The sequence below is a fragment of the Lampetra fluviatilis genome, chromosome 20, assembly GCF_964198595.1.
Source record: "Lampetra fluviatilis chromosome 20, kcLamFluv1.1, whole genome shotgun sequence".
NCBI lineage: Eukaryota > Metazoa > Chordata > Hyperoartia > Petromyzontiformes > Petromyzontidae > Lampetra > Lampetra fluviatilis.
In genome coordinates this window covers 5,714,513-5,727,160 of record NC_136294.1, presented here as the reverse complement: position 1 = coordinate 5,727,160, position 12,648 = coordinate 5,714,513, and positions in this window count along the sequence as shown.

Sequence of the window (12,648 nt, the reverse complement as noted above, 5' to 3'; positions counted from 1 at the left end):
GGATAATTGCGATACAATTCTAACTGCTATTGTCTAACGTTTCTCCAAAAGAATGATGTATGAATGTAAGACGTTTCTGTCTGTACGTGTCGCACCGGCATGACCATCGCAAGTCAATGAATGTCACGCACAATTAAAAGCACGTGGTCAAATGTGTCGAGCAAAACTCCCACGTTTTCTATTTCACCTCTTCTAAGACTGGCCATCTACAGAATCTGCCGTGGCGGCTAATTATTAACTACCTCGCCTGGTATGCGGGAGGTCGTGAGTTCGATCCCGACCCTGACGCCTGCTGCTGTATATTTGGAGTTTGCGTGTCTCTCTCTCACATCATCATCACGGTGGTTAGGAGATGTTAACTACCTCGCCTGGTATGCGGGAGGTCGTGAGTTCGATCCCGACCCTGACGCCTGCTGCTGTATATTTGGAGTTTGCGTGTCTCTCTCCCCGTGGTCGTGTGGGTTTTTCTCCGGGTCCACCGGTTTTTCCCTCCACATTTATAAACATGCGGTTTAGAGTGTTTGTCTGCTATAAATGTCCACGTGATACGTGAGCTATCATTTGTGGCCAGGTCGCTTCTGAAAAAGAGCGATATAGCTCAGTGGGGCTTTCCTGGACAAATAAATAGTTTAGTTTTAATTCTAGATTTGAAGCTTTCGTGACTGCAAGGATTCATATGCTTAGGTTTTTTTTCGGTAAAGTCACGTAGGTAAAAAAAATACAATTCAAATTATTTTATTTTACTCTTATTAATTTTCATTTAATTTTTTTTACCTAAGTGACTTTACCGAAAAAACCTAAGAACAGTTTAGTTTTAGTTGACCTTGGTCTTCCAACAGCTTCGACTGGTCGAGGCTGTTATTTACTCCCTCCGTTGAATATTTCATGATTTGTCGTCGGTGAAGAAAGAAGATTTATAATTCCCAATGTAGTTTAATTAATGCAATTACTGTGCAATGCTAAATGGAGATTTATGCATTTCTTGCGCTATGAAGATGGGATTACAACAATCTTGAGATTTGAAATGTAAAGTAACTGTTTACATATTCAATGTAAAACATCATTAGGCGCTCGTGCCTGCTCAAAAGAACTCCCGTTGACACACAGCAACAACAACAGCTGCCATTTGCCACGAAGTGATGCTGATGTTGCCACTGTGCTTTGTGCCATCCTCGGTGCACTTCGAGGCCACGTGAAGTCTCGAATGCATGCTGGCAGGAGGTCACAGGACAGACCCACGTGTTATGGGTAAACTGAGATGAGGCACAGGCTGACATAGACACAAAGCACTGAGAAACCCTGGCATTCAACAGAAGCGGCCAATACACCATCAGAGAGAGAGAGAGCTGCTTGCCTTTTAAGGCTTTGGCTCATAGATGTAAACTGGCAAATACTTGCACACACACATACGCATTTACTATCTGAGCTTCATTGCAAGGAAGATAAAGTGTCATTATGCTTCGTGCTAGACACTACACCACCCAGCTTTATCTCATCCTTGTAGAATTGATTGTGCTGCCAGGTTACGTTCAGTGATCTGGGATTGCTTTTAGGTGTTCAATGAGACGACGCTGTAAAATTATCACAAGTTAGAAAAATGTGCAAATGAAGATTTACAAAAAAAAAGATATTCTCACGTGGTATGTCAATGCCGATTGTGATGTTGATAGGGATGAAGTATATCTTTCTAAGAATTAAGTTGAACTGAATGTCTAATCATTGCATTTATGACGTTTTGCCTATGAATACAGTTCAGTACATTGCAAACGAATGGCCTTTTATTGCAAGGAAGACCAGTTGTCCTTCTACCTAATGTGTTTTGCCATATATGTATCCTTGCAGCAGGCCATTAATTTTAATGTAATTACTTGGTAATTGTTCCTTTCAGAGAAGGGACATGTTAAAAACTGAGCAGGGCATGTGTATTTTTTTCTTCTAATTTGATAATACGTCCATTTAAAATCCCCTTCAGACCAATCATAATAGTAATTGTGAATAACGTACGGAACTTTGTCAATCCACTGCTAGGTAAATTCTTCTGCAAACCTTATCAGATACGGATGTTGTATGAACGTACTTCACCACGCTCGTTAGGGGTGGTGGATGGGTGTTCACGGCTGATTTAGATAACACTGGCCACTATTAGTCACAGCAGGGAGTCAAACGCAGGTCGTACGGTTCATCGCGCAGCGAGTTACATACTGCGCAGCCGCTCAACCCAAACTAAAAAGTAAAAAGAGGCCACATTTAGTATTTTTCTGAAGGTCATTCAGAAAATAAATTGCAAATTCTCATATATGCAAAATAGGCCAACTCTAATGTGCGCCGAACGGCCATTGTTTAGCCTAATGCGTTAGAATTAGCTAATGTTAATCATTACTGGTATATTGTTATTTAATTGCAGTAATTTCGAACACGGGAGGAGGTTGGAATGTAACACAAGGTATAATCAGTGCTCTGGCTACCTGCTTCAGATGTATTGCCATGTGCCCGTATGGAAGTCGTGGCTCGATCTCAATGAATATTTTTCCCAGAAACGTGGTGACTCACTCCTTGTTGACGCCAGTGTGTGTTCGTGTACTGTATGTGATAATTAATGCCTTTTAAGCACGATGTAATTCACCATGATTCGCCTGTCCAATAGTTTTCATAGGGGCTTTGGGGGCAGTGGGTGGTTATGGTGGTAATCCCGCTCACCGTAGCCTAACAACGGCGAAATGTGTTCTTTCTTGAGGCTCTTTCCCAGCATAATGACTAATTATGAGACTTCGTAATTTTAAAAAAAAATCCTCCACTATTTTCCATTGTCTTGGGGAATTAATCATGACGATTAATCATAACGACTTCATGGAATATAATTACTGATCTTTGTCATCAATCCACTGCTGGATGAGAGCCTCTCCACACCGTGGTTGTTTGAGAATACTTTATGATTTATTTTATTTTATACCTACGTGACTTTACCGAAAGCACTAACGAGTATGGATCCCTGCAGTCACGAAAGCTTCAATTCAAGATTGAATCATACTTCATGCCTCGATGGAGGGCGTTGGGTTTGTAACGTGGGCGCTCAGGAAACAAGTCTGGCCCTCTTTTTGCGCTCATAAAATAACGTGTACATTTCAACCCCTTACGATGAGTCATATTTGTAGAAATAAAAATGTTGTCGCAGAACACGTACACAATACTACTATACCGCTTGTGTGCCCCACTGCGAAGCTTACTTGGCAGTTAGAAAAATGTTGTTGCTTCGCCAAAAGCTGCCTCATACGATCCTACATGTGGCTGTAACTGATTGCAACTTTTCACTGCGGTCTTCGAAGCGCTGTGGAGGAAAACGAAACCCTCATTTAATTCGTTTGTAATAATCGAACAACAACAACATAATCGAATCGACGAACAAGAATAAAACTCAGCTGCTACTTCAAAACGTTTGGCCGAATGATTAGGAATGATTAGGAATGATTAGGAATGATTAGGAATGTGACATTTTTAATGGGTTGTCGCAGGTTGCACTCTTACAATAAGTATTATTTTCTCATGTTGTATTTCATAACCTCATGCATGCACACATTCCACGCAAAAATGGCACTTAATGCCACCCTATTAAAATGCAATGTGTGAAACGTACTCGCATGCAATTAACAGTTCCATAAAATATTACACACGTGTCAATGCGCTGAAAAGTAACATTTATTTTCCCCCCAAAAATACCAATAATCTGGTCCCTAATTTTCCCTTATTCCTGCAAGCAATGTTTATAACGCTCAACTGTTACTAATAGCTTAACGGATCAAGTGACCTCATAGTGTAGCAAACAAAAGGAATACAGTCACCTGAAGCAGACAAAGATATGCTGTTATAAAGTAATGGTTAGCACACTGCACTTGCAATCCAGAGGTCACCCAATCGATCTCCGAAGCACGGCAGTTGAAGCAATTGGAAAGTGCCTTAGATCCACCCTCCTCTGTCCACCCAGCAGCATTAATGGGTACACGACTGTCGATCGGCAGGTCGCATATGGTTGGGTAAAATGGGAGGCACTCCCACCTCTTTCAAAATGTACGGCCAGTGTGGAAGAGTAGACCAAAATACCCTCCAAGAAGGCCGTCTAGAATTCCCCCTCCTACAAGCAGTGGCATGAGCAAGGCAATTACAGGGCCACAACAGTGGAGTCTGCTGCTGTGGATGTCGTGTTATGGGGCATCTCCCTGCAGGAGGGAGCCATTTCAGATTCATTCCCCACTGTGTTCCACAAAAAGCGTGACGCGGTTGGATGGAAATTAAAAGGATTGAACCCAATATATCGGTGCAATATTTTGGCTTGTATTTTCCTGCAAATAACGATGAGTAGAATTTAATAAAAGTGTAAATATAATACAGTATACATCTGTCAATAATATTTGCAAACACCAGATGATGATTCCCATTTAAAAGAAACCACAATGGTTTTTAAAAATGTTTAACTTGTTATTGATTATTCGTTTCTAAAATAGACCATTTATGAGTCAAATCTAATGTTCTTGTCACGGTTTTAACGAACTATTCATGTATTGTAAGGGATGTAAGACCACAATAAACTTTCTATCTCATGGTTGTATACACAACATATTCTTCAGAGCAGCAACAATGATTGGGGAGTGTATCTCTGAAAGGACAATTACTCAAATTAAATACAAAAGGTTGGTAAGATTTCTGTAAATTTGTTACTGCCATGGAATGAATTATATGATTTAATATGATATAAAACATGTCACCTTGCATCCAATGGTTAAAAAAAATTCTAAATGAATAGTAGCAATGAAAAGTGACTCACTTAGAGATTATAATTATTTACATTGCACACCTCATCTCAGTTTATTATGGAATGGGTGGCTTGGGAGCGGATGACTCAGTGAGGTTGGGACAGTTAATTACTCAAACGTCTTTCGTAAACTGAGAGAAGCTGCGGGTTACATTGGATCAGGAATTAACCCCCCCCCCCAAAAAAAAATCTGATGCGCAAACAAGCAGATTAGAACGCGGATTGAATTCTCTCTTCGAGAGCAAAGTTATTCCCTCTGCTGGCACCTCCACGTTCAAGAAATCAGGCCGAGAATCGGCAAGGTCCAAATCGCCAACGCTCGAACGCAGAGCAATGGCATCGCCTCCACGCCTCTCACGGCGCTCCAGCCGCAGTTTACCCACTCACATTGCTCACGGCGGAGATTTGAAACCAGGAATGTCCAAAGTTCGGCCCGCGGGCCAATTACGGCCCGCAGTCAGATTTCATTTGGCCCGCAGCTTCGGTCTTATAATGTGTTATTTATGGCTCGCCAGCTCTGTCAGAATAAATACATCGTAAAATGTTTTCTGACTGAATGAAAGGCAGAATTGCGTCTTTAGAGTTGTTCACGTCTGCCTGAGTGGCGTATATTTGGTTACATTGTCATTTGAAAAATAAAGGTAATTGTGACAATGAATTTTTTTTATAACAGTGTGTATTTTCATGTAACTTTGTGGTTAAAAAAATGTCAGACGGAATTATTGGCCCCCGGGCATCTTCACTTTATCAAATGTGGCCCTCTTTGCAAAAAGTTTGGACACCCCTGTTTTAAACGAAGGAACACGAATGCATATCTCCACGGCGCCATGCGGTCGTTACGAATTCTAATTGAGTCCAATAATTTCAAGAGGACTGTCCACTAACACGCTGCCGCGGTGTAATGGTTAGCGTGAAAGGACCTGTAAGGGGCCGTCCATAAATGACGTCACGCACCTGGGGGGGGGGGGGGATGGTCAGACATTTGTGACGATGTGTGAGGAGGGGGGGGGGGGTTAGAAATGTGACGTCACTTAAAAATGTGCAACTTTACATAAATACTAGCATAAGTACCCGGCGTTGCCCGGGTGAAAAATATATTTCTTAATAACCTTACATATATACACAGATGGGCTGCTACCCCTGCCCCCCCCCAGCCACGATCTCCTCGGCCGCTGTGCAGTAATATGTACAGCCTATAGTGTGGTGGGGTGTCGAGGCCTAGTACCGTGCAGAGCCTCCGGCCTCGCCTAAATTGCCCACCCGGCTGAGGCTGGGTACGGGTGCCATTCCCCCCCCCACCCCGCGCTACAATAATACTGTCTAATCGCTATAATTTTATTATCTACCGACCCTATAATAGTAATTGCACACAACGGGGTGGGGGGGGGAGTGAAGAGGACGTGAAACTTTGATGAATTTACCTCAGAGTCGCGTGGTGGGTGTCGAGGCCTAGTACCGTGCAGAGCCTCTGGCCTCGCCTAAATTGCCCACCCGGCTGAGGCTGGGTACTGGGTCCGGTACCCCCCCCCCCCCCCGCGCTACAATAATACTGTCTAATCGCTATAATTTTATTATCTACCGACCCTATAATAGTAATTGCACACAACGGGGTGGGGGGGGGAGTGAAGAGGACGTGAAACTTTGATGAATTTACCTCAGAGTCGCGTGGTGGGTGTCGAGGCCTAGTACCGTGCAGAGCCTCTGGCCTCGCCTAAATTGCCCACCCGGCTGAGGCTGGGTACTGGGTCCGGTACCCCCCCCCCCCCGCGCTACAATAATACTGTCTAATCGCTATGATTGTATTATCTACCGACCCTATAATAGTAATTGCACACATTGTGGTGGGGGGGGAGTGAAGAGGACGTGAAACTTTGATGAATTTACCTCAGAGTCGCGTGTTAATGCGTGCGCATATTTTTTACGGGAATTAAAAATGGCGTCCACCCCGCAGCGAATGCGTCGCTACCCGTTGCCAGGGGCAACCGCCGTCCAATGAAACTGCGTATGGTCCGGCGACACACAGACACACACACAGACAGACAGATTTGCGATTTTATATATATAGATAGACCACACGTTCCACTTAATTAAATAGACTTTTTAATAAATGTTTTCTCCTACAACATCAGAGTGCAGCGCCACATTAAATACGCACTACAATGACAATAGTTTAAAGTGATTTTAAGCATGTTTTATTTTTTTGGGGGGGTGGGGGGGGGCAGAGCTTTGTGACGTCATATTTAAGAGGGGGGGTCTGACTTTTTGTGACGTCGTGTGTCGATTGGGGGGGGGGGTCAAAAATCGTCCAAAATTGCGTGACGTCATTTATGGGCGGCCCCTAATCCAAACGGCGCCGGTTTTATCTCCCGGCACGGCAGCTGAAGCAATGGGCAGGTTTATTCCATTGTTTTATTTGATTCCTCCTCCCTCTGTCCAGCCAGCAGTATAAACTATAAACTATTTTATATTACCAGGTAAGACCCAATGAGCTATGTAGCTCTTTTTCAGAATCGACCTCGGCCACAAACGATCGCTCAACGAAGCAGCTTATCACGTGGAAATTTCAAGCAGCCAAATACTCTAAACGCCTGTTTCTAAATGTAGAGGGGAAAACCAGGGGACCCGGAGAAAAATCCATGCGACCATTTGGAGAGAGACACGCAAACTCCAAATATGCAGGCGTCAGGGTCTGGATTGAATCCACAACCTCCTGCTTACCGGGCGAGGTAGTTAACATCTGGCCACCACCATTGGAACCTCATTTGCCAGTAAAAATATGATAATTGTTTTTTTATCCTTCTAACTGGCAACAAAACTGACACCTTTTTACAAGGAGTCATGTTTGCATAGACCACAATACCTGCAGTCATAATGCAAACAAAAAACACAACTCTGATAATGTGCACTGTCCTTGAAGTTGATTGGTCCACACCCGAGACAGCTTTCCTTAGAGCCTAGTTTCACATGGGTTGGACCAGATGACGCTCTAAGGAAAGCTGTCTCGGGCGTGGACCAATCAACTTCAAGGACAGTGCACATTATCAGAGTTATGTTTTTTGTTTGCATTATGACTGCAGGTATTGTGGTCTATGCAAACATGACTCCTTGTAAAAAGGTGTCAGTTTTGTTGCCAGATAGAAGGTTAAAAAACCAATTATCATCTCGCCACCAGTTTCAATGGATGTGCCACAGCTGATCAATCGGCAGGTCGCATATGGAGGGGTAACGAGTGGGTGGCTCCCACCTCTTCCAATATGTCTAGCCAGTGTGGAAGAGCAGGCCAAATACCCTACAGGGGGTCCTCGCTGGAACTCATTCGAGTGGACGACATACCGCCAGCAGCGTCGTGAGCGTAATTTCAGGACTGTGTCTATACATTGTGTTTTCCTCTACAACGGCGCGTACTCGTCAAAGGATGACACTGTACTAGTTTGTTGTTTTATTATATTCGATGTCACGCTTCTCCGTGTTATTTCTCCGGCTAGGCGATTGTCACCTTGCTGCTATTTTCTCGGCGATTCGGGGATCATTGTGAAATCCAGTTCTAAAATTCCAACAACTTCGGCCAGCCTTTGTTCACGATGGGGATTTCCACTGAATCTCTCTCACTCTGTCGTGTGCCAAGCCAATGAGCCATTGCTCGTTATCAGTTCTTGAAGGACATACATCTGTGATAGTCATTAAGTCATTAAAAAAACCCTCATTATAGATTCCAAACACTCATTACTGGAATCCCATTGAGGTATCTGTCACCAGCCCTAAAGACTGGTCCAATAAATTGAAGCTTACCTCTGCCAACCCACGCATGACTTGAAGAAGCCCTGTCTTTAATATTCCTCTGCGTAGAATGTCAGGATGTGCGTAGGAGTGGTGCGTAGGTGGTAGGGATTTCCCGACCTTTTGGCTTGTAACTTTTTATTACTGAGCAAAAAAATATATATAATGATACATCCAGAAATATCCTTTGATGGGTAACAATGGAGGCTTGCAAAATGTGGTGGCGACATTTGATTCGTTTCTCATCTTCCTTTTGAGTGAAATATATTTTCTAAATTTTCATAATGGCGATGATAATAATATAGAGCGCTTTCTCCAACCACTGCTGGATAAAGGCTTCCCAACATCGTGTCAATCATCGGGGTTGTGTGAACATACTTCACCATGCTGGTCAGTGCAGGTTTGCTAAGGGAGGTGCCAAAACCGGTTAAGGTAATGCTCTTCAATGATGTTATCCAAGGCCCAGAATTGATCTCAGGTCGCTGGGTTCATTGTGCTATGCACAAATCATATGCTGACGTACCATCCCAGAGTTTATATAATCAGAATATTTATACTGGAGGAATCCGATTAACTATGAAGCTTTTTTCCACAGACGTCCAGTAGATGTCTATCATAGTCTACATGAGAAATGATGTGCAATTTAAACCAAAAACTAAACTTCAAAAATATATTACCGATGCAATGGCGACGATGCACGCGTGTAATCCAGCAGTGTGGAGGCAAGAGTTGGTGGCTCACAAAGATGTTGCAAGACTACCTTCCCATTTGCGTCAATGTGCCATATCATGGCTTGCCAGGAGAAGGCAGTATGGCAAGTGTAGAATAATCTCCATCTGTTCCATCTGTACGGGATAGTCTTGCTCCCTCACATGGGTTTTTTTCTGGGTGCTTAGGTTTCCTCACGCACGTATAAAGACTCATTAATTGTCTGATAACATCTTACTATACTACATACGCACCTGCGTTTGTTGCAGATTGTACTGTCTTGTAAGGTGCAGTTTGCATGAATGTATGTAGAACTTCTTTCGCGCCGTACGTAGCCAACCGTGCTAATCGGAGGTGTGGCAAAAGGACAACAAACTAAACACGAAAAGCAGTTTTAAAGAAGCGAGTTTTCAATATATATAAAAGAATGATGCTAGCATATGATAACACCGATTTTAAAAGATCTAGTGAAAATGGGCAGGTCTGCCAAGAGAACCTATGAAATATAATCAACATTCACGAACGAGTGGCTACCGAGAGGAGGGAAAATTAGAAGTGATAGAGATGGCGAGATGCAGTCAAAGAATTCAGAGGCCAATATGCCCAGCGAAGGGAAGATAAGCTGCAAAGTACGATGGACCACAGTGGGATCCTGTAGCTCAGTTGCTAATAACCATGGCAATTCAGCACAGTGCAATGTGAGCAAACATCGCTGGCAAATTTTTTTCAAACCCGTATAAACGGTGCCATGATGCATGCAGTGACGATCGCAATCACAGGGCTATCTAATACATTTCACGGTGGGGTTTTCAATTCTAAAATAAAATGCAGAATTGCGATAGCAAACATCAGCAACAGGATCAATGTTTCATTGCAATAACCCTCAGCTGACAGCAGATGTTATGGTGCCACTGTGGCGAGATGTTAACTACCTCACCTGGTACGCAAGTGGTCATGGGTTCGCGTTTGCACGTTTTCCCTGTGGTCGTATGGATTCTTCTCCTCCAGTTTTTTCCCTCCACATTTAAAAACATGGGTTTAGAGAATTTGGCTGCTATACATTTCCACGTGATAAGCCACTTCGTTGAGCTATTATTTGTAGCGAGGTCACTTTTGAAAAATATCTATATAGCTGAGTGGGTCTTACCTTTCGATTTAAAGCTTTCGTGACTGCAGGGATTCATCTTCTTGGTTCTTTCGGTAAAGTCACGTAGAAGGGAAATAATAAAATAAAAACATTAAAAAAACATATTTTATTATGTTTTATTTTTATTATTTTATTATTTCCCTTCTACGTGACTTTACCGAAAGAACCAAGAAGATGCGTCTTACCTATTCAAATAAAAATTAGTTTATTTCATAGTTTAGTTTTAGATAACTGATACTGGTTTAGCAGCCCTGCTGTTGGGTAGAGACACAAATATGCTGCCATTGATGAGGGGAGGGGGTATGGATTGTGCAATCTCCTACTGCTGCACCAGTCCATCCAACACACGGTGTGTGTAACAGTTTTCCTTTTAACCCTAGGAGGTAAGCCCAGAGCTTCAACCCCAGATTTCAGAATGCAGGCTCAGTGTCCGAACGTGGCTATTCGCCCCGTGATACACTCAGCCACATCGATGCTGGTGGATTTGACGGTCGCATCGGTCTCTCTGGTGACCACCATGGAAAAAAATAAATTGTGCTTAAATGAATGTACAACCGGTGAATTGCCATTCGTTAAAGATTGCACGTTTTGCCAGTTATTTCATATGCCTCTGTGTATTTAATTTTTAACTATCATCTAATAGGTCGCACATCAAACACACCACACTCTATGATTACTGTCATTAGTACTAATGGGATCCAAGCTTGCCATTGGAACGAATTTCACAATTATTTTATCGCAGAATGTAACAAAAAAGTAAAGACCCTGCAATTGCTGTCTCATGCCACAGCCGGTGACAGGGCTTCTGTTCGAGTGAACCCTGAAGGGTTATTTGGTCTACAATTGCAAGTTGACCGCGGTGAACCTATATTACGCTGCTGGGTGGACACGGAGTCCGGGAGGGCATTGATAACTTGCCCCATTGCTTAACGGCCAGCCGAAGATGTTAATGAACCAACGACCTCTAGATTGCAAGTCCAGTGCTCTAATCATTTCACGACAGCGGCTTCCATTGTGCCACTGTAGAACCTCATAGAAACTCGTGTGTGGACGTCACATAGCGCCTCTTTGGATTTGCATTATAACCACGATTCGCAGATGCGTCCGTGTGAATGGATTCCCCAAGCAGAAATATAATGGGAGGCTATTAGCCCCTGTCGGGCCAAATAATTCATGAAAGAAGCTGCAGTTGCAAGCCCCAATAGAGCCCCTTTTGCGTTGCTTGATGAGCAACCCATTGGACCGCAGGACGAAGCTGTGCAGCCTGCTAATCGAATGCGTGTGTATGCAATCACAGACTCCGAAGCAAATTACTATCTCATTTCGTCTTCATGTGCCGGTATAATCCTGAATGAAAGTCAAGGATTCAGCCGTGCAATGGCTTGCCTGCACCACTCGTGGTGGAAAGGTCTCCACTTGGAAGAGCTCTAGAGAGTCCCGAGAAAGACGGTATTCCTGGCCTTATCATCCACGCTGGCGCGACGCCATGGAAGAGGTGAAGGTATCCACACTTTACTCAACCACAATCAACGTTTCGATTTAAAGCTTTCGTGACTGCAGGGATTCATCTTCTTGGTTCTTTCGGTAAAGTCACGTAGAAGGGAAATAATAAAATAATAAAAATAAAACATTATAAAATAATTCTCACGACGTTTCGGCCACAACGCAAGCAGCCGTCCTCAGGTGAAGACCAGGTTTGTCAGACGCTGTCTCCCCGACAGACCTGGTCTTCACCTGAGGACGGCTGCTTGCGTTGTGGCCGAAACGTCATGAGAATTATTTTATTATGTTTTATTTTTATTATTTTATTATTTCCCTCCTACGTGACTTTACCGAAAGAACCAAGAAGACACACTCAACGTGCCAATTGACTAATTGTGGTGTAACAATGTTTATACTGCTGGGCAAACTAGCGTTCCCTGAGATTGAACTAGTGACCTCTGGGTTGCAAGTTCAGTGTAGTAATAACCATTACACACGCTCGCAGCGTCCCCATTTACATTGTATTCCTGATTTGGAATAACTCTGTTTATCATTAATATTTGCCAACACCCAGCTCAGTTATTTATCCTTTTTGACAGTGAATAAATAGTAAAAATGTAACATTGTGTGTTGTCCAAAGCTCTTGTTCACAATCTGTCCTCAGCACACATGTAGTACACGTTTTGACCTTGATAACGCGACCTAAGGTTTCCCAGTGGTGGCTTTTAAC